The following is a 9,439-nucleotide window of genomic DNA, read 5'->3' as shown; positions in this document are numbered from 1 at the left end:
GAGCCACCCGGGAAGCCCCACAAAAATGAACCAATGTTTATCAGTTATCCACTATGTGTTGAGGACCAAACGTGATATCACAGCACCTCCTTCTGGCCCCAGAATCCTTTTCCCAGGTTCTCCTTCCCTGTGGGGAGTGACTCAGCAGAGAAGGGCCAGAGCAAGGCTGCTCTGGCGGCTAAGAGAAATAGTGCCCTTGGAGCAGGTCCAAACAAGAGTCATGTTTCTTGCAAAAGAAGTGCCTGATGCTGGATTTTCAGAGCAAGAGCTATGGAATGGGCAAAAAAGGAAGTATTAGGTATACAGGTGCCATGATGAAAATATCAAGTCCATAGTTTTTATCAACTTAATCCTTTTGGGTGTTGAGGACAGAAATGGAGCTGCAGTCCAGAAAAAGTTTTCCTTCATCAACCAGCTCCATGATGTTAGACTGCTCCACTGAACTCTGTGGTATTCAATCTCTGAGTGACTGCGGAAAAGTGGCACTGTCCTGAAATGATAACTTTCTGCAGTTTTTGGAAGAGAGTAGAACACAATAGGTAGAGAAAGTGTAACATTTTCCCTTTCTAGGGCTTATTAGGTGTTAACAGTGGTAAAGAATCTACCTGATAATACAGGAGATGCAAGAGATGTGGGTTCGCTCCCTGGGTCTGGAAAATCCCCTTGAGTAGGCAATGTCAACCCACTCCAGTATTCTTGGCTGGAAAATTCTGTGGACCGGAGCCTGGTGGGCTACAATCCATGGGGTCACAAAGAGTCAGACACGACTGAGTGACTAAGCGTGTTTTGTAATGAAGGATTTTAAAGTCCATTGTCTAGCAAAAGTATAAGCACAGTTTTACACTTGAATAAGTTCAAAAGGTAAATACTACAACTTCATTTTGAAAACTATATTTGGAAGTTTAATTGGGCATAATTATATTTTTTGGAACTTTGAATAAAATAGTTTTCCATTTAAAGTTTTTGTTTTAGTTAATGTTTGTCCTCTTCAATGGAGAGATTAAAACCAAACAGCGATATTAAAAATTTCATCAAAATATTTAAAAATAAATAAACGCTTATTAAATATAAATCATGGTGCTTTCAAATGAATTTTTATATAAGATTTCGCATTTGTACATCAGAACTTGACTAAAGCTATATCTGCACCAAAGCTTCTGGTACCCTTTGTTCATGATCTAGGTAGCTTTTTATGTTCTTTTAATGAAGTCAAAGCTTTACAGCCTTTCTTAAAATACTTCTTGGTTTAATATATGTGTAACATATTTTGCACCATTTGTGGCAAAAATTTCATACTTTTCATAAATTTTGAAGATGTATGTAGTTTATGTTAGTGGTTAAAACTAAGTCAGGCTGAAAGTATAACAGTGAAATTGGTATGAGGCAGAGTTGTAGGAGAACAAAGCTGGGCATGGGGGTGGGATGGGGGCCAGATGAGTTTATGGGGGAGGTGAAGAGGGCAGGGCCAGGCTGGTCAGCACCAGACAGATGGCAGAGATCAATGGGCCGAATCACTAATAAACAAAGGACAAGAAGGAAAGACAGAGGAAACTGACAGTCCTCTGGGTTCTGGGCCATGTCAAAAGAAGGTGGTTTTGATTGATATACATTTTCCCTGTGACGTGATTTGTGTTTTAAAACAAATTTCACTACATTTATTTTCTCAGAAGAAGGCACAAATTCTTATCTTTTCCCCATAGTGACACTTTAAGTATTAATTGAATTTTTGAAAACCAAGTAAGAGAGGAACATCTGGTCCACTATGCAGATTAAACCTCCCCCAAATTATGCATATATATATATATATATATACATATTTCTAGAAGTAAAATGTCTTAGAATTTAATGTATACATATGTAAAACTTAAGCCATATTATAAATAATTATCTAAGGCAACTATACAATTGAGACACAAAGCTAATAGGTCCTACACAATTGTATAGCGTTATCAAGAATCTTAGGTTAAAATTAACAGCTGGATGCCAAGAAAATTATTTTCTCCCTCTGAAATATTTTACCAAAGCCTCCCTGATGTATTTCCTAAACATTTATGATATTTTTCACTTGCCACATATTCAAGTATTCCTTCTTTACAAAGAAATCTACATTCTTTAAGGTATTAACATGTTTAAAAGGAATTTTAGAGAATGTGTTGGATTCAGAAGATGGGATTACTTTGAATTTTCCCATAGAATAAAAAGTACCCGATGCACAGACAGTTCAAACTTTTGATAAATGACCATGCTGAATCCAGTTTGACTGTCACCTCCATGTCCTATTCTCTAGCTAGTACACATCTGATATTGACATTTCCAGGGCAAATTCTCTAACTCAGTATTCTGAGTTTTATTCATTTTTAAGGGGGAAAATGACATATCTCTTAGATGGATTTGATTGGTGCCTTTTAAACTCAGGAACCTCAACATTGCTACCACAATGTTGGGCACCTATACCAATTAGTAAAGTGATGAAGCAAAGTAAATTCTTAAGAAGTAGTTTGTCAATCTCACTTTTGAAATAAATCAGTCAAAATGTATTTATGAAGAATTGTTTCATGTCTAGAAATCTGCTAGATGCTATAGGGTAAAATGTTTCAGAACACAAGGCTTCTACTGACAAGGAACTTGGGATCTGTCCAAGGAGAAGATTGTCCTACTTATTTTCAACTAGATAGCTCTGCTATAGTTACTATGATTTGAAACTATTTAAATTGAGATATTGTCGGATTCCATTTGAAACAAGAAATGACAGCCTTAGCAAAAACTTACAAAATTAGCTTCTGAGTAAAATTGAATGTGAATAATATGATGCTTCTAGTGTTTTATCCTTAAATCTTAATATAATTCTTGAAGGAAAAGATCCCCACACATCTAGTGTTTCACAAATAAGATAATCTGGTATTTTTCCTTCTCTTTTATTATATACATATATAATAACAGGACACATATATACATATATCCTTCCCTTGTGGCTCAAAGAGCAAAGAAACTGTCTGCAATGTAGAAGACCTGGGTTCAATCCCTGAGTTGCAAAGATCTCCTGGAGAAGGGAATGGCAACCCACTCCAGTATTCTTGCCTGGAGAAATCCTTGGACAGAGGAGCCTGGCCGGCTATAGTCCATGGGATTTGCAAAGAGTCGGACAAGACTGAGTGACTAATACTTTCATATACTTTCACAGTTGATTTACAATTTTGTATTAATCTCAGGTGTACAGCAAAGTGAATCGGTTATACATATACATATATCTACTCTTTTTTAGATTCTTTTCTCATATAGGCCATTACAAGGTATTGAGAAGATTTCCCTGTGCTATACAATTGTTAGTGATTTATTTTATATATAGTAGTGTGCTTATGTCCCTTACAATCTTCCATTTTATCCCTCTCCCTTTTAAATTATACAAATAATATACATGCATGCTAAAATAAAAATAGAGGCTACTAAGAAAAAAATATCTGAAGATTACTACTTTTGAAAGTTGACTGGTACGTATCTGTATTAATTTCCTCTGGCTTCCATAGCAGAGTACCACAGCTTAAAGAACAAAAATTTATTCTCTGACAATTCTGTAAGCTAAAAAAATCCAAAATGAAAGTGTTGATGGGGTTAGCTTCTTCTGAGGTCTATCTTCTTGGCATTGCAGAAAACCCTCTTCCCTCTGTCTTCACAAGTCTTCCCTCAGCACTTGTATGTGTCCTCATCTCTTATAATTAAAAGCCCATCTCCAAATATAGTTGCATTGTGAGGAACTGGGGGCTAGGATTTCAACATAAAAAATTGGGAGGATTCAATTCATCTCATAAAATCATCTAGATAAATAAATAATCGATAGGTGAAGCTAAACACACATATATGTCCACCTCTCAGGTAATGTATAATTTTATATAGATATAACTTTTATAAAGTCTATTAAACATTTTCTTATGGACTGTACTATACCAGTCTCCTCTGTCCATGGGATTCTCCAGGCAAGAATACTGGAATGGGTTGCCATTCCCTTCTCCATAGGATCTTCCCTGCCCAGGGATTGAACCCTGGTCTCCTACATTGCAGGTGAATTCTTTATTGTCTAAGCCACCAGGGAAGCCCAAATATTATATAGATATAGATAGAGATTATATATATAGATATAGATATATAGATTATATATATATATGATACAGCACGGATCTATATAGATATATACATAGATTATATAGGTATATGGTACAGCACAATGTTTTGAAGCAGTTATCTGCTATTAGTCATTTGAATTGTTTCTAGTATTTTTTTCTATTTAAATACTATTCTATGAACCTTCTTATATATACACTTTAACATAATTTCCTGTGAATTTTCTCTTGATAAATGTCTAGTGGTGTATTCTCTTTGACAAAGAGTGTGCTTTCTTTTCCCCTCAGGGATTTTGATACTTCCTGCAAACTTTGCACCAATTTTCACTCCAGCAAGCATGAAATGCAAGTACCTCGCTACTAAGGCCATGCCAGCATATTGCTTCTATCATCCCTATTTTGTCTGATAAAAACATAACTTGCTCTATTTATATTTGTACTTATTAGCATTAACTTGATCCTGGAAGGATGTGGACTTTTTTTTTTTTCCTCGTTTATTCCCATCTATATTCTTCCTCTTGTGAATGTAGGCCTCATCTGAAACCTCCCACCTTCTATCATCACTAAATATAATTAAAGCTTATTATTCTCTTCAGTGAATCACTGAACAGCATATGGCATTTGAGTCACTACCAGAAAAGTTCTGTAAAGTTAAATAACTCATTACTTTCCTTGCATCACATGCCCCCTTAGTGATACCTGCAAATTCTCTCACCTGGATTGTTGTTTAGTCGCTAAGTCGTGTCCAACTCTTTGTGACCCCATGTACTGTAGCCCACCAGACTCCTCTGTCCATGGGATTCTCCAGGCAAGAATCCTGGAGTGGGTCCCTTTTCCTTCTCCGGGGGATCATCCTGACCCAGAGATTAAACTCGTGTCTCTTGCATTGCAGGCTGATACTTTATCCCTGAGCCACTGGGGAAACCCAAGCCAACACAGTGCAGCAACAGAAACCCCACCAGAGCTGTGGTTCAGTGAGTGTTGTGCTCTCCCACATTTGCCAAATGTTGTAGCCTTTCCCTGCATCCAGACATTTGAAATATTTCAACTATAATACTTTCATGCCCCACAGGTTGCACACTGTGAGGCAATGTTTGACATTACGTAGTTTCAGGTTAATGTGGCCAATAAAGCACAGTTTTAAATATTTTACTGTCTGTTCCTTTTTCCTGCCCTACTCATTTCCCTGCAAGCCCTCATTTATATTTTAAATTGAGATTTTTTTTTTCCCTCTGAGACTTGGAAAAATGACCTAAAAATGATATCATTAGATACTTGGTATGTCTCTCAGTGGTGGTTTCTCAGAAATGAGAGAAAAATAATCGATTTCCTCAGAGATACTGACACTTCAGTTCACAGGCTGTTCCTGGTTTGTTTCTATTCCGTATTGAATTCATCTAGGTGTTCTGTATGATCAATCTAAGTGTTCCAGACTGCTGACACCATATGCCTTATGAGAGTCTTTTTTTTCCCAAACTATTTTTCATAGATACAGAATGAGATGAATTATACAGCACATTAAACAAAGTGCAAGATTGAAAAAAGAAAGAAAGACAGAAAAGAGTGTGAATGCAAGATGATTCCTTTGCTTTGGAAAATGTAACTTTACTTACCAAACTATATGATCGCCTTTACAAAAACACCGATGCCTTCATCACCATCTTTGTTATACTCTATGTTTATCACAGCTCATTGCTGCAGGGTGATTCAAATCCTCTGTATGTTTCTGGCCACGGTCTTGATAGCAGCCAAGTCTCCCTTACAAAAAAAAAACACAAACAAACAGAGTTTTGAGAAAAATACATAAACATTTTCTAGGAAAGTCACTTAATCTGTCTTTCTTTTATCATTAATATTATTATTTGTTCTATCTCATTCTACTCCCAGATACATATCAATTTGAATTCACATTTTTACTTTTGGATCTACACAAAATAGATAATCAACTTGCAGGATGTAGAGTCTTCCTCGGACTGTAATGGCAACACAGGTGCTTATTTCTGCTCAAGATAAAGAATATATTCTTCAAACACTTGTTGAATATGTCTTTCATTCAGGAGAGCTAATTAGTTTCAGTTGCTTAAGCTGAGCAACTATTTGCTTCAAGGAAGATATTATATTTGTTTAATTGCTTTTAAGTGCTAAACACTGTAAAGGATAATGTTGTCTGAGAATAGAATGTTGTCCTAACTAGTTAGAGGATAGTTTATGAAACAAGGGTCAGGAGAAATTTACAACCAGTTTGAGTGATAGTACTTTTCCTGGTTGTTGATATGGACTGCTGCTGCTGCTGCTAAGTTGCTTCAGTCATGTACGACTCTGTGGTACCCCATAGATGGCAGCCCATCAGGCTCCCCCGTCCCTGGGACTCTCCAGGCAAGAACACTGGAGTGGGTTGCCATTTCCTTCTCCAATACATGAAAGTGAAAAGTGAAAGTGAAGTCACTCAGTCGTATCCGACTCTTAGTGACCCCATGGACTGCAGCCTACCAGGCTCCACCTTCCATGGGATTTTCCAGGCAAGAGTACTGGAGTGGGGTGCCATTGCCTTCTCCAAGTGGGTGGACTACTTATCCTCAAACATCAAATACTCCATATCTAATCAAATTTGATCTTTAATCATATGGACTCCATAATCAAAATAAATGCAGGGCAATCGTTCAAAGTGTGTCTTAATAAGCAAAATGACAACAATACCAGAGAAAAAACAACCACACAAAACTACTCTTTCTGTATGTTTGGATAGAGTTATTCTATCCTCACTCTACGTGTTTGGGTTGTAATTAAGACATAGATCCAGCGAATCATTCTTAGCAAGACTGGTACTGTTTCTTTAGACCAAAATGAATTGGTAAGCAATAAATAAATAAAACAAAAAGGAAATAAAACAAAGCAAATCACTTTTGTTTTGATTTTCAGCTGAACAAAACAATAAGCCAACAATGGACACAACCGATGCCTAGAACTTGATAATATCAATCCATCACCCTCTAAAAACTGTTTCCCTTTGGTATAGGAAGCTTTATCTCTGACTCCAAATGAAGTGACGGCAAGATACCAAGTTTAAAATTCTCTAACTGTCAACGGCTGTTTTACTAATTATCCAGATTCCAAGGCAATCATACAACCGTAATCATTCACCTCACGCCTGGAAACATAAGTCTTGTTCTTTTGATGAATATTTATAAGACAGTGTAAAGCAGTCTACTTTCTTTTCCCTTCAGGCAAGACAATTTGGAGTTCATCAATATGTATTACCAAGGACTTTTATAAAAGGCACTTCAAAGAAAATTCATCAGGCATTCCTTTTGTCTTGATTTCTGTTAGACTGATACTTCCTTTTGACAAGTATCAATAAATTATCCTCTGATGGCTGGAAACTTGATGTCTTATTCAGAAACTTCCTCACACAGCAAAATCTGGGCTTTGAGTTTCAAGTGAAATTATTAAGATCCCACATCTAATTTAAGGACAGACAGAAGATATGCAAATTAAAAACAATAAAACAAACATGTATAAAGTCACCCTACAGCAGACAGGATGGGGTTTTACCATAGTTGAGGGTTTTCTTGCTGTACAGAACTTGAAACTATTCTGTTTGCCATGCAAACATATTTAGAATTCCCTCACAAGTTTAAAAAAAATGCAAGCCTCAGTTCCTGGATAAATGGAAGAACCGCAAAAATTAAAACCAAATTAATGTAGATATGGAAGTGGAGAATGACAAGCTGTCTCTTTCCATAAGGCTGATGAGTTTTCTTTTTTGAATATTATTGTTAGCTTCACATTTATGTAAGAGGAGGATGAATAAATACAATTGTATAAAATAAGAATGAAAAAAAAATCACCGTTTTATTTAATGAGATTTGAAAGGGATATAAAAATCCTTTTATTTGTATCCTATTTTTAAAAAGCTTTGTTATTTTGTTTGTTATTCTCATGAAAAATATTTGGAATATGGGACCACAATTGATATCTATTTCTATAAATAAACACAAAATTGCATGTTGACTAAAGCGTTCATCTTATATCATGGCTTAACTCACTCTTTACAAAGTTATTGTGGTTGTTATAAAAAAATATTTCCACGTTCTACAAAATTGTTTTGTCATTACCTGAATAAAATAAAGTATAAATCTAATTTAAGCTTAATTCAAAAAGGGAGCAAAGGGGTAGCATTTGAGTTTGAATACGTACTTTGCAAATCAACTATAACACTGATCAAACAATCATTCTATAGGACTTCATATATGTCATGTTTCTGAAAATATAATCCACAATGAATAAGTCATTTAGAATGCAGAGTTTATAAAAATAAAGGGAAGAAAGAAAGAAAATATTACAAGCGGAATATTTGTGGCAAACAAACTACTGTAGTATCTGAGTCCCTAAGAGCTGGGATATGTTCAGTGGCTTAATAAACATCATTGGCTACAAGAATGTTATTTTCAAATAGTTTATTTTTAATATTATTTTGTAAGAATGATGATGATGTCAGTATGATATACATTTTCCAGCTCTGTACTCCAAATACAGCCTAGAAATGTTGCTATGTTCTTGACAGAATGGCTATTAATTCCTGTGTGTAAAAGAAAAATAAAAGAAACAGATCAATTATTTCTGACAATACTCCTTGTGTCCTCCATGCACTCATTTTAAAATAAAATCTGCCTAAAGTGCTGTATGAATTGTCTATTTTTATGTACAAATTACTACAAAATGTAATGGCCTAAACAAATAAACATTTATTTTCTTATTATATCCATGATTTTAAAAACAGGAGCAGTTTAACTGGATGGTTCTGTTTTAGGATCTCTCATAACATTGCAGTGAAGGTGTTGGCTGGGATTGCAATCATTTAAATGTTTGACCAACACTGGAAAATCTGCTTCCAAGCTCCCTCACAAGGACTTGTCAGGTGATCTCCATTCCTTACAGAAGGAGGAGATCTCAGTTTCCTACCACATGGTCCTCTCTGTAGATCTCTTTGAGTGTCTTCATGGCAACTGGCTTTTCCTGAAGTGAGTGATCCAAGAGAGAGAAGGAAAAAACCACAATGCCTTTTACATTCTATTCTTACAAGTCACCCATTGTTACTTTCACCAGATTCTATTCATGAGAACTCAACAACCCAAAGTCCAATGTACCTGTGAAAGGAGGTGAAGTAGGCTCCAATTTTGGAAGGGATTGTTACTGAAGATTTATGAACTCATTAGAAAAGCCCCTGATGCTGGGAAAGACTGCAGGAGGAGAAGGGGATGACGGAGGACAAAATGGTTGGATGGTATCACCAATTCAATGGACATAAGTTTGAGCAAACGCCA

The sequence above is a fragment of the Bison bison genome, unplaced genomic scaffold, assembly GCF_000754665.1.
Source record: "Bison bison bison isolate TAMUID 2011002044 unplaced genomic scaffold, Bison_UMD1.0 scf7180017864035, whole genome shotgun sequence".
Classification (NCBI taxonomy): Eukaryota; Metazoa; Chordata; class Mammalia; order Artiodactyla; family Bovidae; genus Bison; species Bison bison.
The sequence above is the reverse complement of the archived record's forward strand: the minus strand, read 5'-3'. Positions refer to the sequence as shown.